The following is a 26,128-nucleotide window of genomic DNA, read 5'->3' as shown; positions in this document are numbered from 1 at the left end:
GGTCTCCCGACTGAAAGCACGACGTGCTGCCAGGCACCCTCCGCCGCGCGGTATTTCAAGCCTTGTGGCAAATCAACCGAGGAGACGGGGAAGGACCTCGGGGGGTCGCCTGCGGCAGCCCTCTTGTGAGCCGCCCGGCACAGGCGTCAGTTTGAACTGTACTTCCAGCTCCCAAAACAGAGCTCGGCCAGGCTCTTGAAAGCACTTAACCACCTTCAGAGCAAAAAGTAATTGCTTAGTATTCAGTTGTTCCGAGTCCAGCCTATTACTGGATGCAGGGAATAGTTAGGATCATGGAAAATGCGGGTTAGAAGGAAACTCAGGAGGTCATCTAGTCCGCTCCCCCGCTCAAAGCAGAACCAGCCCAACTGTATCATCCCAGCCAAGGCTTTTGTCTACCTGGGCCTTAAAAACCTCTGATTGATCACTCACCATTTCCTGAGGGCCCTCTTCTGTAGCTGCAGGTTTAATAAATGCCCCCTGCCTTCTCTTCACCAAACTAAGTAATCCCAGTCCCACCTTTTCTTGTATATCGTATTTCCTAGACGTCTAATAATTTCGAGGCTTTCCTCTGAACTCCTCCAAATGTATCCTCTATCTTGACCTCTATCTTGAAGTGTTATGCTGAAAATGGACATAGTTCTCCAGGTGAGGGGAGGGTTCACCAGCTCAGTATAGAGTGGAGGACTCTTTCCCCCTGACTTGCGTGAGACACTCCTGTTAATACAGTGTACTGTTTTGGGGGGTTTCCGACAACAATACGCCGTTCACTTAGAAGGTTAAAGAGTCTCTGCATGGCCTGGGGAAGGGGGAAGAGTGTATCGTTTATGTCCCGTGTGCGACTCCGGAGCAGTAAAGTTGTACACAGAGTGATAGTTAAGAACAACCCGTTCCAACTAGAACAACTTTGAAAAGAGAAACAGTCGTTTATACACGGTTGTGCTTCTTTCCTTGCGCCCTTTACCACTCCCGAGACGTTTAGCCTTATAGCCAGTTCACTCCCTTCCAGTCTAACTTTTCTATCTGGAGGGAGGTCACAGCACATCCCTGCAGCCGCACTTGGATGGTCAGTTCTAGCCAATGGACCACCCCTCTGTTTTGTTCACCTTGCCAGCCTGAAAAAAAAAGGTTTGTGTTTTATTAATGCTTGGTAGGACCATTTTCTAGGAATGTGCCTGTCTAGTTTTTAGTCCTCTTTTGCATCTCAGGTGTATGAAAGCTTCGGTTACGTTTTGTCATCTGTAGGTAAAAATTCACGGGGCTTTTTATTGAGTACTCCAGAGATCTAGTTTATTTTTAGTCTTTGTATTCCTTTTTCTTCAGCCCCTCATGTGGCTGTAGTTGAATAAAGTATTCACTTCTTTCCTGAAAACATTGCTGGCAGAGAATGGGTTTGAACTCAAAGTAACTGTATTCCTAATGTGGGTGAGTGCATATATAGGGAAATACAAATAAAAGACAGTCTGAAATCCTGCTGGAGGTGAGGCGCTATAGCAATATAACACTGATAATATATATTTGACACTTTGATATCTTATTGTTGGACAGTGTCTATTCATATGTCTAGAAAGTCGGGTCTACAGGCAAGTTTGGTAACTTACTTAAAAATGCTGACTCGCATGAATAGAGCGCGGTGCACTTTGTAGCTGAAAAGGACGTGTAGAAATGGATGTAGCGCTTAGCACTGTATTCCTTTGTGGATATCGCTGTCCTGCTCTTGCACTGAATCCACTTTCTGCCAAGCACATAATCTCTTGTCATTACTTGTATGGCCAGGTGCTGAATGTTATCAAAGGATGGGCTAAGCCGGAGAGAAAGCTCCGCCATAGTAACTAACTATAAAATAAGTCAGTCAACTTTGCTCTCATTACCTTACCTGTGGCTCTTGGAAAAATGCCAGGAGTCTGGTCACAGCACTGACCAGTAATTAATCCAGTCCGGACTAACAGATTTAGACAGCAGCATTAGGGTAAAGATCATCTTCCGTGTGGATCCACTCAGGGATATAAGAGACTGGAAGGTACCTAGAAGGTCTGATCAGGTAATTATGAATTTGCTTCAGTCCAAAATTCAAGTTCTGCGGTGGCAGGTCAATCCTATGTTACCAGCAGTCCTATGTTTCCAGGTCAGTCCTGGCAGATGACTCACCCTGATCATCATACGCCAAGGTTTAATGCAGATTCTGCCTGGTGTTTTGGGAAAATGAAACTCTGTTGTTTCTGGGAAGGTACTGTGTCTCTGACTGAATCTTTCTTCCCTCGAAAGTGGGATGCCATATTCCACATTACTGATATATTGCAGTCATCCAGGAGTAGTGCTTTGAGGGAGTCAGGGCCAGATGCAATTAAAGATGTGAGTAGCTTGAATTTAGGTGCAGCAGCACCTGATCTTTAGGCATGCAGTCCAGAGTGGAAGCCAGAAGCCTATATTAAGTCCCTAAAAAAGACCCTTCATAAAACCTACACGCCACAGAGGGAGCTGCCTAGGAAATGCAAGGATAGGGTTGTGTCTGAAATCCTCCCCAGACCATTGACTCTTCATGCCGAGCTGCAGGGAGGTGCTCCCATCCCCTCGGGATCCTGAGAGCCAGCACACACGGCTGGTCTTTGAAGGAACTGAGCAAGACTCCTTCCTTCCTTTTACTATGGAGCCATAACAGTGAAGGGAGAGGAACTAAGGAGCATCAGAAAATGAGATGAAGGGGATGCCACTCACCTTTTATACAGAACAATTGCACGGGAAGTGGGAGATGTGGATTCAGTTTCCTCCGTAGTATGGCGGGATCGGGGTGCAGGTTCAGATCCACCTCTTCCACCTCCCAAAAGAGCATCTTGGTGGGGGCACTCTCCACCCCTCTTCCTGAAGCCTGGCAACTGTGCAGCCAAGCATTCGAGATTAATGGGGCCAGGGAACAGGGACACCAATAAGCAACACTGTAGTCTAATTGCTGGGGCATTAACCTTGCTCTAAGCTGGTGCTGCTTGCTCTAAGCCTCGTTGATGCGTTTTACCCAGTGATGTAGGGTGTACTCCAGCCCTGCCTATCCCATAGCCTGCTGGCTAGGGCTCTGCTCTGTGAAGTGGGAAATCCGGGGGTTGCCCCCCCTTCCATGTACGGAAGTGGGGATGAAACTCGGGTCTCCCTCTGCAGCAAGGGCGTTATACAGGAGGGAAAACACCGCCACAGCCTTTTCGTCTGTTGTGAAAGACGCGGCCACAGCGGAGTCCGGCGGTGCCGGCCTGCCGTGGGCACGGTCCCGGCCTCTCTCCTGAAGACCGCGCACAACCATCTGGTTGTGGGGCGGGACAGGGCTGAGGTGGGAGTGGAGGGGCCAAGCTGGAGCAGCCGTGGACGGGCACGGGGGCAGGAGGGAAGCAGGCAGCTGCCTCATGCACGGGGGCGCGGGTTGAGATCGCAGTTGTGGACTCGGGAGGTCAGTGCTGTTGTAGCCCCGCTTCGGGCGCCTCCAGCCTGTGCCGCACCTCGCCCCGGCGCCTCCGGGACCTCGCGTGAGGGGCGAGGGGCCGCTCGCGCGGCCGGCGGGCTGCGTCTCCCCTTAGGCCCACGGCCTTGAATAGTCTGGAAGGCCGATTTCGCCACCCACGTGGCCCCAGCTGGACCCCTCGGCCCCGCTCCAGTCCCCAGGAGCGTGGCCCTGCCGCCCCGCCCGTCCGCGGGCAAGAGTGGCGGCGCGGGGGGATCGGCCTGGCCTCGGGCAGGGAGAAAGGGGCCGGCGCCTGCTCCCCGCCAGGACATCGCCGCTGCCTGCCGCGCGCTCGGGGTCCCGCCCGGCCCCGGCCCCGGCCGCCGAGCTGCAGGCTCTGGATGCCAACAATCCCGCGGCAAAAACAGCGGCGGGAGGCGCCGGGACCCCGCCCGGGGCTGCCCCCTCCCCTTGGCTTCAACCGGGCAAGCGCTCGCCTCTCGCCCCGGGCCGGACGCTGCTCTGCCGGCCCGCGAGAGCGGGGCAAGGCGGGGCGGCCCCGGAGCGCCGCACGGGACCCGCCCGTGGTCTTGTTCTTTATATGGGATCCCTGCGAGACGGCAGGGCAGAAGGAGACAGTGCAGGGGCTGGCCGCCCGCTGCGCCTTTCGAGAAGAGCACTGCGCTTCCGTGTCCTAGCGGTGACTCTCCCTAAGTGCCAGAGAGCGGCAGATTGCGTTCCTGTTGTTCTGCCGGGGAGCACCAGGTCCCTTCCAAGTATTGTTTTCAGTCCGAGGTTTCTTTTCCAATCAGCAAACAGGAAAGGAACAGAATTAACGGTTTTAACACATTAGAAGACGAAAAAGCAAACACTGACTTGTTCATCCGAAACGGATTTAGGAAAGCTCTGTCGCTTCGCATGGCTTGGATGGTGTCCCAGGCTTTGCCTTGGGGAGATGATCCACCTTGGGGCGAGGTGCTATTTGGAAGGGGTTGCAAACCACCACAGTTCACAGCAATGCTTGATAGCACGGCTACTGCCAGTTAGTTAAGATTCAAAAGCGCGTAGTCTTTGAAAGCAAAAAATGAAGAGTTAAGAGCTCTTTGACTGGCTGGCCACTTCTGGTGTATGCATACCTGATCCCTGTGACTTCAGATATTTTTGGCTGGCACCAGGGCTTTGCTCTCACTCTGGATGTCTCTGTGCACTCCTGCCAGAAGGCCAAAAGGATGAAACAAGCCCAACTGACCCCTGGTTTCTTTTTACCACCCATGGCAGCAAGGAGTGCAACATGTGGTTCCCTAAACTATCTGATTTCTAACTGTAGTTGTTGTTTAGTGAAGCTATTAGGAAGGTGTAGCTTAGGCTAGATTTTAGTCTTTTAGCATGTTAAAAAAATAAAAGGAAGAGTGACAACCTGAGCTACTCTAGAGAAGTTGTTCCTATTCTGGTACCCCAGGATACAGGCCACACCCCTGCCACTGTCACCATCAGGGGAAACCTGCCTGAACCCCCACCCTGCCCTGACCCCTTTGGTGAAATGTGATTAGAGGATGGGCCTTGGGCCTTCAGCACCCTGCCCTGTCCTCCTCCCTGGCTGCTACATCCACTGGCAGCTCTGGGAGCCCTGGTCGGTGGCTGCCTTGCCCTTCGCTCAGACTCAGACCCTGCCACAAGGAGCAGCCAGTAACATCACTGCTGGCTGACAGCACCAGCTCCTCTCTGCATTGGGGGGTCCCTGGCCAGCCACCAGTGTGCCACTCACTGTGGCCTTTGGACACCTGGCACAACCGGTTGTCCTCACCGACAAGGAGGCCTGCGCTGAACTGCTAGCCTTGCCAACCACAGACAGGTGGTAATTCCTACACTGGGTGGGAGGGCCTCTGTCCTGGTCCCAGTCCCTGCCCTGACTCCCTGCCTGGCCCACCTATACTTCCCTGACACCAGGTTCCCCCTCCACAGCATGCAGAGAGGCCGGACACAGTTCAGAACATTATTGAGCCGAACCTCCCCACAGAAGGTTAGGCATAGGCCTCTCACTCTGAGGAAGGCATTGATGCTGGCAGCGATGTCCTCCTTGGCATTGGGGGAGGGGACATGTAGTGCCACTGCAGGTAGCCCTCCAGGCAGCAGCGGAGGTTGCAGGGCAGGCTGGGCTTGCCCTCTGTGCCACTGTAGCTCAGGGTCCTGAACCAGGAGCACAGGTGTGCCTGGAGCATGAGGAGAATCAGCAGCAGCAAGGTGTAGTGGCTTGGGCATCCTTCAGGCTGCACAAAACAGCTCATCACACACTGCCCGGGGCACGTGCAACAGGGGCATGCTTGGGGTGCAGTGGCAGCACAGGGGGAGGCTGGCCTCAGGGTGTCTCTCTGGAGATGTGCCCTACCCTCCCTGCAGGGGGCAGCCAGCTCCTAGTCCCAGTTGTTTGGGAGCCCCACATGCCCTGAGCATGGGCACCGTGGGTTGCATGGCAGTGTAGTAGAGCGGTTGGCCTTCAGGGAGGTGTGGGTGGTGGTGGGGAGCAGGGTCTGGAGCATCCTGGCCTGTCCTGCCCTGGGAAGGGGGCAGGGGAGGTAGGCTGCTTGTAGCCAGCACCTAGTGGGCTGCTGGCCTCAGAGGATGAGGGTCTTGGGCAGCAACTTCCTGGGCCTGGGCCTGTCCAGCAGACTAGCTATGGTCCCTGGGCACCTGTGTATGGCCAAACCCCAATCTGAGGCCAGGCAATACATGGCCTCTGGTGCAGAGCATCTTATCTCTGAAATGCTGGAAACTCTCACAAAAGGCTTCAGTCTCTTGCCTCTGTAGGGCCAACATCTGGATGTGGGGGAGAACCCACCAGGCCCCGTGGAGTTACAGGCTCTGTGTTACTGCCACCCACAACTAGAGCTGTCTGGATGTGCTAACTGCACCAACAGCACACTAGGGACCAGACCATCCTACTCTAGTGGCTGGTGGTAGTGGCAGGGGAGCAGGAGGCATGGGAGCTGGCCTGGTGGGAGGAGGATGTCATTCAGGAGGAGGCATGGGACCAGGTGCAGTGGGACCAGTGGGTGCAAATGGAGGCCCTGGAGCAGGAGTGCCTAGTGCCTGGACACCCTTCTGGGCCTGGCAGCAGTGTCCATACCCCCTTGTCCATGGCACTGCAAAGCCCCTGTATCCTGCCCACCACCTCGCAGCAGGCCCCTGTCTGGGCCTGGGATGAGGTCCTCTGGCACCTGCTGCCAACCCTCTGGGCCCAGCCCCACTGCTCTTACTCCTACTGCATGCCCAAGGACCCAGCTGTACATGAGGCCACCAGCCACTGGGGTTGCTGCAGCCCCGGACTTGCGAGGAAATGTCTCAAGGCTGGGGTACTGGGAACCTGCCCTCAGGCTCTCCACCTTAGGCCTCCCCACAGCCATCCACTCTGGGCTTGAAACCCAGATATATTGTAAATAGTTTTCAGATTGTAAGTGGGGTTTTTATTGTTGGTGGGTGGGGAGGGTGGTAGAGGGGCTCTGTTGATTGAAAGGGGAGGAAGGGAGGGGCTCTGTGTATTGGGGAGGAGGGGGAAAGTGGTGGGTGCTGTTTAGGAAATAAAGCTTTTTGTTTTGAACATGTGTGTTTCCTGAGAGTGGTGCTGGGAGTGGGCAGGGGGTAGGGGGTGCATGGGCAGTGGGGTAGGTGGGCAGAAGCAGGGAGTGCTGGAGGAGGGGGTTGGCCAGGGTCTCCCACAGCCAGTGCCCTGGCTCCTGCAGGTGGGTGCCCAGCGCTCCTGGGGGGTCTGCAACACTTGGTACTATCATCCATAGCACCCTTCAATTATTTTGCTAATAGCGAGGAAGCTGTGGAAATTCAGACAGGAAACAGTCTCAGTGAAAATGACATGGCTCAGGAAGTTCTGGTATATTCATGTTTTGAACTTCAATGCAAACTTTCACCACACTTCCAGTTCAACATGTTGTAACTGCATAGGCTAGGTGGCAGATCCTGCATCCAGTGCAGTATTATTGTACCTGACAGTTTGGAAGCTGGCTGGCTAGCTTAGTTTTTATCTTGGGTTTGCTAAAGTCTGGAAATTTCACTTATAGAAGAAAAGACTCCATTAAAGGAACTCTGAGAAAAACCTGCAGCATCCTTATAGGGTTGGCAGTGCCACACTGGTTAGCCCTATGGAAGAAAGAGACTTGGGGGTCATCATTGACCACAAGATGAACATGAGCCTACAATGTGATGCTGCAGCTAGTAAAGCGACCAAAACACTGACTTGCATCCACAGATGCTTCTCGAGCAAATCCCGGGACGTCATTCTCCCCTTGTACTCGGCCTTGGTGAGGCCACAGCTGGAGTACTGCATCCAGTTTTGGGCCCCACAGTTCAAAAATGATGTGGAGAAGCTTGAGAGAGTCTAGAGAAGAGCCACGTGCATGATCAGAGGTCAGGAAAGCAGACCTTACGATGACAGGCTGAGAGCCATGGGGCTCTTTAGCTTGGAAAAGCACAGGCTCAGGGGTGATCTGATGGCCACCTATAAGTTTATCAGGGGTGACCACCAGGATCTGGGGGAACGTATGTTCACCAGAGCGCCCGAAGGGATGATGAGGTCGAGCTGCTGTAAACTACTACAAATCTGTTTCAGGCTGGACATAAGAAATAATTTCTTTACTGTCCAAGCTCCCAAGGTCTGGAACAGCTTGCCATTGGAGGCGGTTCAAGCACCTACATTGAACACCTTCAAGAGCAAATTGGATGCTTATCTTGCTGGGATCCTATGACCCCAGCTGACTTCCTGCCCCTGGGGCAGGGGGCTGGACTCAATGATCTTCCGAGGTCCCTTCCAGCCCTAATGTCTATGAAATCTATGAAAAAAATTTCAGTAACTGTGGTTCTTTGAGATGTTGTCTACCAGGCTTCCGTGCCTGTCCCCCTTATCCACTTCTGGAGATTCTTTTATTACCAGGATGCCTTGGTTGGTAGTGAAGGAACTGAGGGACAGTTGAGCCTACTCTGACCTTTCTGCCTGTGCACCTTCCTATACAAGATCATACAAGTGGTAGGAACAACTGTAATGGGCACCGCTATTCAAAAGGCTCTAATGTACCTGTCTGGTTGGGGCACACCAGAAGTGGAATCTATTTGGATCACACATCTCAAATCACCACAGAAGAGCAGGTAAGTAATTTTTTTTCTCAGCATTTGAGTTTCAACAGCTTTCTAATGTGTATAAATAGCAACCGTATTAAATAGTAAATGCCTGTCTTCAGCCACAAATCAGTTGTCACTCAGCTGTTATGTACTGGTATAAGGAGGACATCCAGAGCATGCAAAGAAACCTGAAATAAAAGAGAAGATAGTGTTGCAACTGCTTAGAAATGTATTAACTTTCCCATCTCTATGAAATCAGAATATCTACAATTTCAGTTGATAGCAGTCTGAAAGGGTTAAGCACCCAGGTGGTTTTCTTTTCTTTCCTCTTCATCTTATGATGGGGATTTTGTATAAGCTGTTTGTAGATCCTAAAGAAAGTGTGAATGGGAGGAAGAAGGATGCTTTCCATGGATGGAATTCAAATCATAGTTTTACTTCCTGACTCAAGCCATAAGTATAGTACGAGCTTCTTTTTTGACAGAATGATTTGTCAGCTTGATGTCATTCAGGTGATTTTGGACTTAAGTTCTTTTCTCTGGGGATTGCATATGAATGCAAAGATTTTGAAAGTGTCTTTTTAAAAAGAAAAAATAGGAATGTAAGTACATTATTAACACATTTAACTTTGAGTTTCCTTTAACAACTTATTATTACCTAACTTAGAGCAGCAAATAGATTTGCTCTCCAATCACCTTTTAGATAATTTCTGTCAAGACAGCTTTGAAGTTCAGAAGTGTTCCCTTCTTTTGTCCTTCCCACTGAAACAAAGTGATCAGAGAGTAAAGACATCTGAGTGAAAGGTGGATTTTACTAGTGAAAAGTGTATTATTTAGTTCTTAGCTTTACAGATAAGTTAACAACCTGTGTGTCATTTGATACCTCATGTTTATCTCTGGGTGCAGACTGAATATAACAAGGCTTTTAATTCCTAGAATTAGAGAAGCTATTACTTTGCCTCTAAACTAGAGCCTGCCCTTGGGATGGATTTGTTGCTATCAGCCCCATTCCTGCATCACAGTGGGCATGTCTACACAAGGTGCTAAATGTGCAGTAGACTAATTCTGCTGCTCATTAGTACATCACAGCAAAAGTCACACTAATACGCTAATGTGCAGTAGAATTAGTTTACTGCACAATAGTGTCACTAAAAGACTGATGGTGCTACTGTGCAGTATTGTGTTAGTACCTGTTATTACACGTACTAAGCTTTATGTGCAGTAACAATGGCACATTAATGCACGTGTAGACACACCCAATATTTTCCAAACAGAAAAATCATTAGTATAAATTTAACAATACATATCAGACATATTATACCTTAATTCCATTTTTTTTATTATTTAGAAAACTTTATGCAGGGAGAATAATGTTTATTTTTAAGAGAAGAATAAATAAGAATTCTAGAACATCAGGAACATCAGGGGCTAGGCGAACAACTATTCACCAAAGTGCCCCAGGGGAAAACCAGGACCAACAGTCATAAACTCCCAGGTTTCAGACTGGATATAAGGAAAAACATCTTCACAGTTTATGTGACTAGACTCTGGAATAGACTCCCAGTGGGGGTGATGCAGGCACCTACCCTGGAGATCTTCAAAAGGAGACTGGATGCACACCTTGCTGGGGTTATTTGACCCTTGAGGTCTTTCCTGCCCAAAGCAGGGGGGCTGGACCCAGTGATCTCACAAGGTCCCTTCTAGCCCTAAACTTCTGTGAATCTGTGAACATAAAGGGCAAATGATTTTTGCCACCTGTAGAATTTTGCACCTCCCTGAATCGCCTTTGTGTGGATGCTCCTGAAATTTAAATGGGATAAATCAGGGCTGTCCAGCTTCTAAGCAGCCAAGGCTAACATTCTTCACAGACCAGCACCAGGATACTAGGCTCTAGCTGCTCGTTGTATAAAATTATTAAAGCTATAATCTCATCTAAAGTCTGAGGGGAATTTCTGTTTCTTCTGCTCAGCCAGACTCCTATTTGAACAGGGGGAAGCGTCCCTGCTATTTTACTCCTTTGTCTGAGGCCACTGTTCACTGTAAGTATGGGGAATCAAAATCTGTTCTCTTTATTCTTTTTTATTGCTTCCTGCCTGTTTTCTTGGGTTAACAGCTCTAGCACTTGTCTCTTCTAGGATTCCTAAATAGCAGCAATAGGAAACTGACACTAATCTTGCCAGTCTGTCTTCTGCCTACAGCGTTTTTACAACCATCAGTGAAGCTGATCAGAGAATCATCACTGCTACTCTACATGGCTTGGCAAAGCTATGGGCAGCAGAGAAGATGCTAGAGGTGTGTCTTTGCAGGTTTAGGAAATAGCATGGTATCAGTTTACATTCAGTTCTCATTTGAAATGTTATCTTTGCAACCATAAGGCTTTGAAATTTTTAAGCATAAATTCTACATTAATTGAGGGCTTAGGCCCCTGCAATCACCAGAGAAATCTTCCCACTCTCTCCTGATGAGTGGGTGAGTGGATTTTTCAAGCTCTGCTAATGAAGAGTACTGGCAAAAGTTCAAAGGAATGAAGCACTAGCTGCAATCTGGTGCAAAAATATGCATGTCTTCTATAGATCCTTCTCCTGCCCCCTCCATGCACCCCCTGTTTTAAATTTTTTTTGCTGGATGTTCCCTATCTATATAGTTAACGGATCTAATTTAGCTTATAAGATGTGACAAATTATCCACCGTTACTTCTAGCTGCCTTGAAGATAGAGGAAGAGTCTAGAATTATAGCTAGTTATCTCTTTAAATACTTCCTAGGCCTAGATGGCATAGAAAAGTTAATGGGATCAAATTTTATGACTTGAAGCATTCCTGGTTATATCTGTATTTCCAGGTAACTGATCCCATGACGTCTAACACTTAAAAAGTGTAGAGGAGGTTGTGGTTAACATATATAACACCCCGAGTGACAAAGCTGCTCTACCTATCTACCCTATCATTCTGAGCAGGGGTGTGCTTAGCTTGACTGCAGCTGAAGAAAATGTTGAACTTCTAGAGCATAAGAACAGCCATATGCTGGGTCAAACTATAGTGGTAGAGGGTGGATGCTGAAAGGGAGAGTAAATTCTCTTTTGCTTCTGTTAGTTGTAAACTTAGTTCATACTAGTTTCATAGTTTGTAGGGTCAGAAGGGACCTGAGCAGATCATTGAGTCCGACCCCTTGCCATGGCAGGAAAGAGTACTGGGATCAAACAACCCCAGCAAGGTATTCATACTAGTTTCATTTTGTGATTTCTCATTCTTTTATAGTGAAAGAAAGGAAATAATTCCCTATTTACTTTCTCTTTACCATTTAGTATTTTGTAAACCCTTATTATGTCCTTCCTCAAGCGTCTGTTTTCTAAACTGAATAGGCCTTGCCTGGGGTAGGCAATTATTTGGGCCTGCAGGCCACATAGGGCATTTTGGGGAACTGTCATGGGCTAGGGCAGCACCCCTAGCCCTCACAACAGCTCACCCAACCTCCCTATGTGGGATGGGGTTGCAGGCAGGGAGGGGAGGAGTGGGGAGCTGGTGTGGGTGGTGACTTCAGTAGGTTCAGTCTCTGGCCTGCCCTTCTATCCCAAGGAGGGGCTTGGGCATACACCCTGAGTCCCAAGGGGAAGATGATGCCTGCATCCACAGATGATGCCGATGCCTGCTCGGCGCTGCTTCCAGTGCATAGGCCAGGAGCTGGTGTAAGTAAGCTGTAGGGCATGCTGTAAGTGTGGGACAGTTGGGGAGACAAGGGGAGGAACGAAGAAGGGGGAGACAGAGAGCATCAGTTTTGCCCATGATGAGCGACATCAGCTAGTGCTGGGTGCCAGGCAAAAGCAGGACCTACCTGTGGGTATGCTCTCTGCTTCTGGGGCCTTTTTGGCTGCAGTTGCCCAGAGTTTGCACTGGGGTTGCCCTGTGGTTCCTCTCCACTGCCACTGCTGCCACCCTGCAGGCTTGGGGCGGCCAGATATAAAAAACAGCAACCTCTTCCAAAAATGGTGAGGATCTGAAAAGAAACAAACCACAGCCACAGATCTTCAACTGAATGTATGCTCTTCACCTTGATCACCAAGGTCATCTTTGCCTCTGAAACCATGGAAACAGAGATAGTTCCTATGCTGTAGCCTGACTCCAGTTGGGTGGGATGGAGCATGCATTTATTTCAAAGTATTAGGTCCCACAGGAAATGTCATACCAGGAACTACTTCTCTTAAACCAAGGGTTGATCTGTAGTGCAATTCAAATAATTTGTGGTAGACATGCCCACTTCAGCTTTAAACTAGCTCATGCACTAGTAATGGTGTAGCTGCTTGCAGTTTGGGCTGTACTTTAAAGTAGGCTGCAAAACATGCTTGAGATACAAAGTAAAGATTTGGGCAACTAGCCCACTCCAGCTTCCTGCAGTGATAGTTATGTTGCTTTCATTATTTGAGTTAGCTAGTTTAAATGTAGCTTGGGTTTGTCTATACATACTTCAGTCACACCTTTTGGACTGCAGTGTAGACATACCTAGAGGGCAATTACCTACAGCTTAATTGCTCTGCTGACCACAGTTGCAGCAATATGGCATAGTAAGAAGGGCAGTCCTTCAACTAGGTAGCCACAGAGACAGCTAGAGCTTTCTAGATTAATCTGAACATCCTGGAAACTGTTTGACCCACAAGCTGCTAGAGCTGATCATGGGGCACTTCTGTTTTGTCTTGGTGGTGGAAAACTCCTTTTAAGACACAAGTTACTTCCCTTTGCATATATTTAAGTTTCTGAGTTGTTTTAAAGTATAGTTAGTCTCAACGCACTTGTGTAATACTAAACTAAGAGAGACATTGAATCTAAGTGCAAATCTAACTGTGAAGTTAGAAGTTCAGGATAGTTGCATTGGTCTAAAAATAGCCGACCTGATCTAAGTTAAGTGTATGTCAGAGGTAGTCTAATTTAGATAAGGTCCAGGGACATTGTTTTAACTGAACTTTTGTACAGTTCCCAGAGCAGCCCTGGGGCTGGGAAAGACCAGCCTCTGGCTCTAGTCTATGCTTTTCCTACTGCCCTCACCTGGCACTGGGCTATTTTTAACACCCTCCCCCCAACCCCCAGTTCTTTCCCTCCCTGATGGACAAACCCCAACCCCCTAGACCAGCCAACACCCTCCGAGCCTGCCAAACCTCCCATCCTGCAAGCTGTGTTTGCCTGTGTCAGGAACTGAGAAATAAGCTGGGGTGCAGGAAAGGGCAGGCAGGCTGGGGGGATAGGGGGGTTAAAAATAGTCCCTCATCCTGGGGGATAGGGGAGAGAGCTCTCCTGTCCCCCCAAACTTCCCTGTGGACCCTGCAATCTCCCCTGATCCTGCCAAGCCCTCACAGACCCAGCCAACCTCCCTGTGGACCCTGCTAACTCCTGTGATGCCCCCAATCCCTCCAACAAACCCCAGTAGCCCCCTAATCCTCCCATTTTGCCCAGTCCCCTCACACACCCTGCTAACCCCCGCAATCATGCCGATTCTTTCCATGGACTCCACTTGTCCCCTGACCCCCTGATTCCCCCCCATCCTGACTTACTTTAGATCAGGTGGCCATTTTTAACTCAATCTAACCTCTCCCTAACTTCCCCAAATGTCTGTCCACACCCACAGATTGACCTAATTAGGGTTAGGTAGATCTAAATACCCTAATTTAGACCTGGAATGGTTTAACTCAGTAATTGAATCCAGTGAATATTTGCATGTGTTCAGAGCACACCCCCAGGACTGGGAAAGCCCAACTGTTCACCCTAGCCCTGGGACTGTGCTCTTCCTAACCCCTCTGACTCTGACTGTGCTATTTTTAACTCCCTAACCCCCTCACCCCATGCAAACAAACCTCCTGTGGCCTTTCCTCCTGGAGACCCATCATCCCCCCACCAAACCCTCCAACACCTACCCCGCCCTGACACACTAGTTACCCCAAGTTACTTAAAACAGGTTCCCTGTGCAGCTCCTGGCACTGGTGAATGCCTGTGCATGCTGCTTCTGGTCTTCAATCATGAATCTTAAAGTAGGTTGCATGATTGTAGACTAGGTACAGTGAATGTTTGTACACACCCTAAGGTGCCACTCTGCCTTGTCTTCTGCCAGCCCCAAAGGAATTTGCTTGAGGAAAGCTAGAGCTGAGGTCAAAGTAGGGCCTAGAAAGGAATGCACACTACAGTGCTAACACCTTTGGGCACTTTTACACTTGGTCTGGGGGGGCAGCATTTTAACTGGGTGTCTCTGAGAGCCACTCTAATTAAAGTGCCACTGCAACTCCTCTATCAGTGTCCCTGTGCTTCAAAATGGTGGTGGAAGCACTTGAAATAAAGCTTATTCAACGAGCTTCATTTCAAATACACCTGCTGCCATTTTTAAGTACAGGGACGCTGATATACAAAGTGCAGGAGGCTGCTGGAGCATGTAATTGCCACACTCCAGCAGACTCAATTAGTCTGCTCCCTTTTGGGGTCTCCAGCGCACCAGCTGGAGGAGCTTCAGGCCACAATCCAGAGACTGCATGCTATCAGGGATGGTGAGCGGGAGACCAACTCATACTTTCAGGCCCTTCTCCCCCTGGAGGTGGACAGTAGACCACGGTCACCTTCCAGGACAAAGGAGGACTTGGGGACCTCCCATTCTGTCCAGTCAAGGGGTTGGACTTAGGTGGTCAAGGGCCCCAAGGCCCAATGGAGCTTTGCAACAGGTATGAACAGGCAGCACAGGCTCAACTGCAGCTACTGCCCCCACTCTCCCCAAGACAAAATGCAAAGTGTTTGTCATGGGAGACTCCATCCTGAGGGGGACTGCAGGGGCAATCTGCTGCCTGGACCCCTTAGTCCAGGAAGTCTGCTGCTTCTCAGGATCCCGAATCTGAGACATTATGGAGAAGATCCCCGAGCTCTTCCAGCCCACTGACCACTACCCTATGCTCCTTATCCATATGGGCACAAGTGACATGGCTCGGAGTAATCCCAGCCAGGTCATGAAGTGCTACACGGATTTGGGAGTGGGGCTTAAGGGGTTGGGGGACAGGTGATGTTTTCATCAATCCTCCTATTTTCAGGCTATGGGATGAGGAGGAAGAGGAGGATTGAGGTAGTGAACCAAAGACTGTGGCACTGGTGTCATCAGGAAATCTTCAGCAATAAAAAATCCTTTTTTAGATATGTGGAGAGCTGGAGGAAAAGCAAGGGCGACATTGGACCCCTGCTAAACCAGATGGGACACCTGACAACTGATGCCCAGGAAAAAGCCAATTTACTAAATGGCTACTTTGCGTTGGTGTTTCACCAGTCCCACGGGATGCCCCTGCCCATTACAGGACAGGGAGGCCCAGGTGAGGAAGATTCCTTACCCTCCATCAATGCTGACCTCATGAAGGAACATCTTGAGAGGTTGAACACCTTCAAGTCAGCTGTCCCCGACAATTTACACCCCAGGGTACTCAAGGAGCTGGCGAGCATCATAGCTCAGCCCCTGGCATGGATGTTTGAGAACTCCTGGCACTCTGGTGAAGTGCCCGAAGGTTGGAAGAAGGCCAATGTGGTGCCTATCTTCAAGAAAGGGAGGAAAGTGGATCCAGCAAACTGCAGGCCCATCAGCCTGACCTGGGGAAGGTCTTAGAAAAGATTATCAATGAGGCCATTCTTAATAGACTGGCTGATGGCAACATCCTGAAGGATAGCCAGCATAGGTTTGTTGTGGGTAGGTCTTGCTTGACCAATCTCATTTCCTTATGACCAGGTGACCTATCACCTGGACAAAGGAGAAGAGATTGATGTCATGTATCCTTACTTCAAAAAAGCCTTGATCTGGTATCCCATGATCACCTCTTAGGAAAACTGTCTAACTGTGGACTTGGCCTCACCACGATTCGCTGGCTGGGGATTTGGCTCCATGGTAGGACCCAGAGGGTGGTGGTTGGTGGAAGTCAATCATTGTGGTGCGCTGTGACCAGTGGGGTCCCTCAAGGTTCTGCCCTTGGGCCTATGCTACTCAACATCTTCATTAATGATGTGGATATCCGTATCATAAGGGGACTGACCAAGTTTGCCGATGACACCAAACTCTGAGATAAAGCGTCCACATCTGAAGACAGGAGGGTGATCTAGGCTGACCTTGACAGGCTCAGGAAATGGGCGGACAAGAACCGCATGGTGTTTTACACTGAAAAATGCAAGGTTCTCCACCTTGGGAGGAAAAACCTCCCGCATCCTTATAAACTCGGCAGTGCTATGCTGGTTAGCACTACAGATGAAAAGGACTTGGGGATCATGATTGACTACAAGATGAACATGAGCCTTCAATGTGATGCTGCATCTAGTAAAGCGACCAAAACTCTGGCTTGCATCCATAGATGCTTCTCAAGCAAATCCCAGGACATCATTCTCCCATTGTATTTGGCCTTGGTAAGGCCGCAGCTGGAGTACTGCGTCCAGTTTTGGGCTCCACAATTCAAAAAAGATGTGGAGAAGCTTGAGAGAGTCCAGAGAGGAGCCATGTGCATGATCAGAGGTCTGGAAAATAGGCCTTATGATGAGAGGCTGAGAGCCATGGGACTCTTCAGCCTGGAAAAGCGCAGGCTCAGGGGTGATCTGATGGCCACCTATAAGTTTATCAGAGGTGCTCACCAGGATCTGGGGGAATGCCTTGTGGTGCTGAGTTAGAGCGCCCCAAGGGATGACAAGGTTGAATGGTTACAAACTCCTCCATGACCGTTTCAGGCTAGACATGAGGAAGAATTTCTTTACTGTCCGAGCCCCCAAGGTTTGGAATAGACTGCTGCCGGAGGTGGTTCAAGCACCTACTTTGAATGCCTTCAATGCCTTCAAAAGACATTTGGATGTTTATCTTGCTGGGATCCTATGACCCCAGCTGACTTCCTGCCCTGGGGTAGGGGGCTGGACTCGATGAACTTCCGAGGTCCCTTCCAGCCCTAATGTCTTTGAATCTATGAATCGAGCCTGCTCTGACAGTCTGGAATTCCAGTATATTGGAGCAGCCTCTGCATTCGTGTATAGGTGCCCACTGTTGATTGATCTGTTTTCTCTTGTAAAATTCATATTCATCAAAATGTTGCATGGCAATGTATTGATTTCAGTGAAATTTTAGATAAGAAAAATTCAAAAGTAATTGTTTTTTTTTAATTCTCATCATGTTGATAATGTTCAAATGGTTCATTTCAATAAAGTAAAAATATTTTGTTATGGTAGAATTCTATTTTTATATTATAATTATGCTCCCCATTTTCAGAATCAGGAATTTAGCATTTCATATTTTTCAGGTTCTTTTTTTAATGTGGGAAACAGGATACAAAATGAACTGACTTTTTAATTGTTTAGAGAACATTTTGTTATGTCTTTAGTTAGTGTTCCTCCTTTTCACTGTTCTAATTATTCACTGAGATAACTATTCTTCAGACAAAACAGCATTTCAAAACAGTACAGCAGAAAGGAAGCCCTTTTTTTGTCTCCCATGTCATCATTAGATCTAAAAGTTGCCAAAAGTACAAGTTCTTAAAGCAATGGAAATTTAAACATGTTAAGAAAATGATGTTTAAGGGACTCAAATCATGAGAACTCTTTTTTGTAACAACACCCTGAGGAACGAAAGCTGAAAACATCCTAATACAGGAAACCCTCACTATTTGTGGGTTCGGCACTTGTGGTTTGAAATATTTGCAAATGCCGAACCTGCTTCTTAAATACGCTTATAGGAGCTCCTTGGGAGCTCTGCACTTGCTGCCACTGGGCTCCCACAGCCATACTCCCACTGCCGCCGCTGTGCTCTGGACATCACCAGAGCACCCCTCTTTCCACGCCCCCCCCCACCCCGTGGCACTGAGTTCACGAATGCAGATGGCGTTCATGACCACAGTGCCTTATTGGCAGATTTTGCCATTTGGGGGGGATATGAGAACGTATCCCCCACAAATGGCAAGGGTCACCTGTAGTTTAAAAAACAGGTTTAATCTGAGATAGAGGTGCACCGATACATTGGTCCAATACTGGATCGGTACCAATATGAAGTAAATTGTCTATAATTAGATATTGGCCCTATGGAGCCAATAATTTGGCCAATAAATTCCTGTGCTGTGCGAGGCTCCCCACAGTGAGGGAGGGGCTGGGGTAGGGGCAGCCCAGGGTGGGTGGGGAGGGCATAGGGTGGAGCTAAGGCTCATGGGGTGGGGGTGGCTCCTGCCACTGCTTGCACCCTGGGAGGGCAGTGGGGCTTGTTCCCGTGGATTTGCGCAGCATGGTGTGGGTGGCAGCTGCAAGGTGGAGCTGGAGGCAGTACTGTGCGGGGTTTTTCTTGCTGGGGGCTGGGCTTAGAGCTGGCTCCAGTGGTGCTGGGAGGAGACTGCAGCCACCCAGATTTTGTTGCAGCTCGTCTTCTGAGCCCCATGCCACTGCCCAGTGCCTGGCGCAGCCCCGGCTGAACACCCATCCTCCACCCAAGTGCCGCCTTCAACTCCACCCCACAGCTGCTGCCCACCCTGCGCCATGCAGCTCCGGAGGCACATGCCCCCTCCCACTGCCCTCCTGGGGTGCAAGAAGTAGTGGGAGCTGCCCCCACCCTGAGCAATGCCTGCCCCTGCCATCTCCCTCGCTGTGGGGAGTGTTGATCTGCCCCCCCACAACCTTTCCCTCCCCGCTCCCCTTCCACCACACTGGACTTACCACCTGGAGACAGCTGTATTGGATATCAGATTGGTTTCGGCCAATATGCCTCCTTAAATATTGGCTACTGGTATTGGCCCCCCAAAATCTCTATCGGTGCATCATTAATCTGAGATTATGAATAGGATAATGTGCTAAATATAGTTCAATAGTTATTGCAAGCACTACAGAATGGAATTGAAGCGATGCATGGCCCTGTCTGTGCACTTCCATCTGTTAACGTGTTTGGATTTCTTCCAAATTTAACACATCGACTTCTGAATTTCATACTTCTGTTTTCTACTTTTGTTTTTTTTAATTATATTTATGTAATATTTTTATTCTTAAATTACTCCTGTGTACTCAATCTTAACTCTAGTTTAACACAGTTCTTACCTGACAAATAATGTCTACTTTTGTTGCTGTCATTACACTAATTCTTCAGAATATTGGGCGCTTGTATGTGTGACAGGGGTTTAGTCCTTTGGGTTTTATTCTATATCCCCTAAACTGAAATGGTGGGTTTTGAATTGAAATCCATCATTTCACTTTTTCCATCATGATACAGTGAGGGGTCTGTTCCTTTTCTTTTTGTTGTTGTTGTTGGAGCTGGAGCCTGCCCATGGCCGGTGGGGGGTGGGGGCGGGGTGGTGAGCTGCTAGTGGGCTGAGTGGCCCCTGACCTGCGGGGGACCCCAGTTCTTCCCTCTGCAGTGCCAGTGCTTGCCAGGGCCACCTGAGTAGGCTGCTAGCAGGCCGGGTGCTGCTCCAGCTTGGAGGCAGGCACCACCCAAACTGATCCAATTGTTCCCTGAGCCCATCTGGGGAACAGCGCTCAACAGGCTTGCAGTGGGTGGGCTCAGGGAACAGTTGGATCAGGTCAGGTGCCACCTCCAAGCTGGGGCAGCACTCAGCCCACTAGCAGCCTGTCTGGGCAGGCCTTGGGGATGCCACCATTGGGGAGGGAAGGACCAGGGCCCACATATCTCACAGGCCTCTTGGCTTTCTGGCAGCTCACCCCTGAGCCATGGAGGGGCAGCTGTACAACAGCAAGAATCAGGCTTCTCACTGCCTCTGCTTGAAAGCAGGGTCTTGCAGCCAGCAGGATGCTTGCAGCCACCTGGGAATAGGCTAGCTTGACCCTGGGGCAGCATGGGAAGGTGGCAGGAAGGTGGCTGGGCTTGCTGGTGGCTAGGGAAGGTGGTGGGGATGGTGCACAGGGTGCTGGAAGCCTGGACAGGCTTAGGGAAGAATTGGATTGGGTACCTCTGAGCTGGGGCAGCACTTGGCCAGCTAGCAGCCTGCCTGGGTTTCCAGCTCCCTGTGCACCATCCCTACTGCCTTCACCAGCCACCAGCAAATGCAGCTGTCCTCCTGCTGCCTTCCCATGCTGTCCCGGGGCAGGCCAGCCTGTTTCTGGGCAGCCCCAGCTGTCTTGCTGGCTGCAGGAGCCTGATGAAAGCAGAAGCAGAGAGGGGCCTAAATCTTTTCTTCTGTGGAGCTTGCCCGCCTCTCCCATGGCCCACGAGTGGTGGTGGTGGTGGTGGTATATGTGCTGACAGCTGCATCATTGCAATTTACAACACTGCAATCTAAACTACATTGGGATGTAGTTTAGTTTGCAGTGATGCAAACTCATTTAAACCCTCGAAAATTCTTGCATGTGTACAGTGCAATGCCATTAAGCCACACAAAGTGACATTTTCATCATGTGTATGTGGTAATGATGTTGCAAAAAATTGCGGTCTGTTTCTTGGAGGCCACTAAAATCACAGACACACATACATCAGATGGCACAAAAGGTGTATTTGCAAATAGGGTCAGAGCAGAGTCAAAGACTCAGATTACTCTGAATCCACCAAGGAATTTTTGCAGGCTGTATTTATCTTTTTCCTCCTGGGCACGTGTGCAGAAACAGGAACTCTTACAGCTCATTTCCATTTCATACAAACATATATGTGGTTACATCACTACATCCATCGCATGTACATTATAATTAACTACTTAAGTATGCAGGGTGGAGAGGTAAATATGCATCAGCTAATTGAGCATGCTCAGAGACTATTATAGGTCACCAAGAGTTTAAAACCCACCCCTTTCAAGGACACAGTCAGTTGAATTCCAGCTTCTGTAATCTGCATGAGAAAGGCTAGGGAGAAGCTGGGGGAGAGTCTGTGATTTAGTATAAGAAGAGCTGTGGCAAGGCTGGGCAAGGAGAAAAGTCCTTGGCAGTGTTTCTCTCTTATCAGGCGCAAGATGCAAGCTGTGCATTTCTAACAATACTCCATTTCTAACAATATTCCATTTCTAACAATGACATCACATGTACAAGTGCCCAGTTTGTCCAGTTCTCCCTGGCTCACTGATTTCTATCTTATTAATTAAGCAGTAGCTCAGAATCTTGCTTCCTAGTGACTGACTTGACTACCCAGGTCTTATGAATTCAGCCCTTCAGGCCTCTTATTTCTAAACTTACATGTTCTTCTACTACTTTTACATGTTGTTTGTTACCCTGACTTTCTGGAACCAGGTGTTGACCGTTAATCTTTGGAGGAGTGACGCAGCATGAAATAAAAGGATGTTGTGGGCACTCTTAATTTACATGAAAAGAAAATGGATTAACAATAACGTAGGACATATTTTCTAAATTTAATTTTGTAGGAAAAAGTGGATACTGCCTAGTCATTAAAAAGTAATATGGCCCTGTTTTAATTATTCTTTTCAGCAGGCTGAAAAGGGAAAGAAAGATGCTGCTCAGCTGTGAGAGTAAAGAGAAAGTCAACATCTTTTTGGTGTTATGGTTCGCTTGACTTGAAAAAGAGTTGATGTTGAGAGGAACTGAGAACACTAGGCACTACATTTGGGGCAGCAGTGGCTTAGCCTTGTGGTAGTTTCTCATCAATAGATAATGTCTCACCACTGAGGTGTTGGAGGTTAAAGCCCACTTTATGGACATAGGAGTCTTCTCCCTAGCTTGCTCCTGCAGCCATATGGCTGACAGCAGGTGAAACTTGGGGGCATCTGAACCCCAAGCCTTCAGGCTTGGGCCTTCACATAGGTTGCCTGCCAAAAGACTTTGGAAATATCTGAAGCCCCTGGGTGGAGGTGAAGGATGTTTGCCGGTTGGAGGGCCACTTATGGTTCTGGACTGACTCATGGATTTGGACTTGATTTGACTGATTTGGCTAGGAATACGAAACATTTCTTTAAAAAAAAGTTAACTTCTCAGCCTGTGGGCCAAGATCAGGATGATAGTATGGTCTGGCTGGAAGGCTTAGAAGAGATTGGCAGTGGGTGGTGCTGGAGTGCTGGTGATGGCAGCTGCAACATTTGGAATGGTGGCAAAGAAAGAGATGGGATGTATTGCACCTGGTGGAGGACAATGAATGACAGCTGGGAGAAAGAAATGGTTCTGCACAGGGAACTCATCAAGGCAAGGCTTTTGCTCAGGTATTTTGAAGGTACAGGTGACTCGGTTGAATTTCAGAAGGCTGATACTGCAGGGGATGCTAAAGGTTTCATAGTTTCATAGTTTCTAGGGTCAGAAGGGACCTGAGCAGATCATCTAGTCTGACCCCCTGCCATGGCAGGAAAGAATACTGGGGTCAAACAACCCCAGCAAGACGTTCATCTAACCTCCTCTTAAAAACCCCCAGGGTCTGAGAAGAGCTTCTTCCCCAGTGGAGTGAGGTGGAAGCCATCTCTTCCCAACAGACCACTGCCTCTCTCTCCAAAGAGGAGACTGTGGTTGTAGAAGCCGAAGCCTTGATGGTGGTACCAAGCACTGTAGTCTTCTGTTTACTGCCTCAATCTGTCTCTCCCTTCTCTGCCCATGACCCGTACTCAGAAGGATTGAAGAAAAAACCACCTGCGCTGCCACCCCCCTGAGCCCCACTCCCAGAGCCCTGTAGCCACTCATGAGCCAGCTGGGATTGCTCCGAGCCGTGTCATTTGTGCCCACGTGGATAAGGAGTATAGAGTAGTGGTTGGAGGGCCAGATAAATTGTGGAATCCTCTCAGTCACATCCCAGATATGATACTGATCTGATTGCTGATATGCAACTGGGTGACTTGAAGAGCAGTGTCAGGCTGGTAAATCTGCTGTGCGGGAAGGAGTGGGGAGAGGGAAGGGGCAATGGGGGGCAGATTGAGGCCCCTGTGGTGAGGGAGGAAGTGGGCCTGGGGCAGGCACTGCACAACTGGGGTGGGGTGGAGCGCAGGGCATAGCCATGAGCAGCATATTCCGGGGGTGCGGGGGTGGCAGCTCCCGCCGCTATGCACACCATGGGAGGGGGGGATGTGTAGCCCTGGATCTGCAAGGGAGGTGAGGGCAGGCTGCCTCTGCAGGCTGGTGCTGGTGCCAGGCTTTACCCAGTGGGGGGCTGGCAGCACTACGAGAGGGGCTATGGGGTGGGGGGGTGAAGCCACCCCAAAATTTGCCATAGCCCTTCTACCTGTGCTGCTGTCATTGAACCTGAGTGCAGCCCTGGGCCAGTTCCCCCCTCCCAGAAGAGCCCGGCACTGCCCCTGGCCCCAGCCCACAGCATCAGTCCGCCATTGCCCCACATGCAGATCCAGGAGCGCATGCCCCCCCGTGCCCTCTCAGGCCTGTCTTCTCTATGGGTTTATCCACCAGGTTGTGGGGGCTGAGGTTATATGACACCCCAACCTTGCTTTTCACTGGGAAGGCACAGGCGTGGCGTTTCCTGGAGACTGCCCTGCCACAAGCAGCCCCACCACACTATACAACCCTAGCAGGGTGCAATGTCAGGTCTTACGTAGCACCAGGAACCTCTCTATCCCCATAGTTCCTACCCTAACTTCCAGATGTTCTGGGAGCTGCCCTCTGCAGGCTGAGTGATGTTGCTTCTCTGGCTCCCTAGGTGTAACTGCCAGCTTTGTTCCTAGGGCCTGGGCTAATACTGAGGCTGTTCAGCCCTCCTCCAATCCAATGGCTATTGAATTGGCCCAGGTCACACCTGCCCACTACTCAGAGCCTGCCTAAAACCTCTTAAAGTGGCAGGCACAACCTGTACTCTGCCACACTCCCTTGCAGCTTTTTCCAAGCCCTCTGCCTCTGATCAGGAAGCTGTGGCTGAGAGGTCCCTGCTGCCAGGGCAGGGGGACATTGTTTCCACCCGGGCTCCACTATTGGAGCCCACCCCAGCAGCAGAGAGCTCCTGGGAGCAGGGAGCAATCTCCTAGTCCCCACCAGGAGACAGATGTCTCTTGACCCTGTGATTCCTGCCAGTACCTGAGCTAGCACCGGGGGGGATCCTAGAACTCTTGGCTGCTGTAGGGGGCCAGTGCAGGGCCAGAGGGGGCAAGAGCAGACTGCTTTCAGGAGCAACAAATCTGCTCAGAAATGGGCACACATGTAAACCTATCCAGCTGCATTTGCATGGGTAGAAGTGCCCCCTGTTACTTTACAAGAGAAGCAGCCCAAAGAGGAAGCACTGCTGGCTAGGCAGAGCACACCTGCTACAGGTTGCCTTAGTAACTGCAAGGGGGCACCAATGAGACCAATTAGAAGACACCTGAAGGCAGCCCAGGGTAGTCTCCTGACTAGAAGGGGACAGGGCTATGAGAGGCATATAAGTCCACGATCTGAGCTAGCAAGGCAGTCTAGCCCTGCAAGACACAGGGGTAGGGCCTCTTGGTCAGGAGAGCTACCAAGAAATGCTGGGATCTACCAAATAATTGGTCAGGAGAGCTACCAACTGTTGGGATCACCGACTGAATTTCTGCCAGGGCCTTAGAGTCTCTGAGCAGCTATCTGTTGTTTTGAGATGAGATATTGCCCAAGTAGTGAATGCATTTGTCCTGTCACTGCCTGCATCTAGTACAAAAGAGACCAGCTTCAATATGGCCGACTTTCTGGAAAAAGAAGTTTGATAATTGCTCAAAGCGTTCAATTGATAGGTCAGCTTTAAGGGAGACAGTCTTAAATTAATAGCTTTACAATCCTGTGACCAAGGTTCCCTCTAAGGTGCATGCATGCGTAGCCACGTACAACTAAAAGCATGGCCATGCACAGCTTTTTCAAGGCCGCGCACCAGGAGAAGTGGGGGTGGGAACCTGGCGCGGACTCCGCTGGCTCCGGGGAAGTGCTCTGCTCCCAAGTGAGGCTCTGCTGGTTCCAGGACACTGCTCCCTCCCCCATACGGCCTTGGGGAGTGAGGAGGCATGTGGTGTCAGGGCCGGGGAGTGGAGCAGTGTTCTGGAGCTGGTGGAGCCTCACTGGGGCAGGCAGTGGCTTCTCCCTGATGTTGCAAAAGATTGCGGTCCGTTTCTTGGAGGCCACCAAAATCATAGACACACACTCATTAGCAGCACAAAAGGTGTATTTGCAAATAGGGTCAGAGCAGAGTCAAAGACTCAGATTACTCCGAACCCCTGAGGAATTTTTGCAGGCTGTATTTATCCTTCTTCCTCCTGGGCACGTGTGCAGAAACAGGAACTCTTACAGCTCATTTCCGTTTCATACAAACATATGTGTGGTTACATCACTACATCCATCTCATGTACATTATAATTAACTACTTAAGTATGCAGGGCGGAGAAGTAAATATGCATCAGCTAATTGCGCATGCTCAGAAAGTTCTTTAGGTCACCAAGAGTTTAAACCCCCCCCCCTTTCAAGGACACAGTCAGTTGAATTCCAGCTTCTGTAATCTGCATGAGAAAAGCTAGGGGGAGGCGGGGGAAGAGTCTGTGATTTAGTATAAGAAGAACTGTGGCAAGGCTAGCTAAGAAAAAAGTCCTTGGCAGTGTTTTTTCTTATCAGGTGCGAGATGCAAACTGTGCATTTCTAACAACACTCCATTTCTAACAATATTATAACAATACTCCATTTCTAACACTGAGGTGAGGCAAGGCGAGGATGGAGGCTGGCGCGGGGACCTGGTGCGGGCTCCGCTGGCTCTGGGTAAGTGCTG

General features: G+C 49.6%; 1 protein-coding gene across 3 annotated transcripts in view; it reads left to right on the top strand.

Annotated features, from left to right (window-relative positions):
* The window catches only part of CORIN (corin, serine peptidase), a 274,799-nt gene that overhangs the window by 449 nt on the left and 248,222 nt on the right, over nucleotides 1-26,128 (top strand). The window lies entirely within an intron of this gene.

This window comes from Crocodylus siamensis, chromosome 2 (assembly GCF_052110815.1).
Source record: "Crocodylus siamensis isolate JL-2025a chromosome 2, ASM5211081v1, whole genome shotgun sequence".
Lineage (NCBI taxonomy): Eukaryota > Metazoa > Chordata > Crocodylia > Crocodylidae > Crocodylus > Crocodylus siamensis.
This window is presented reverse-complemented; position numbering and strand designations above follow the sequence as displayed.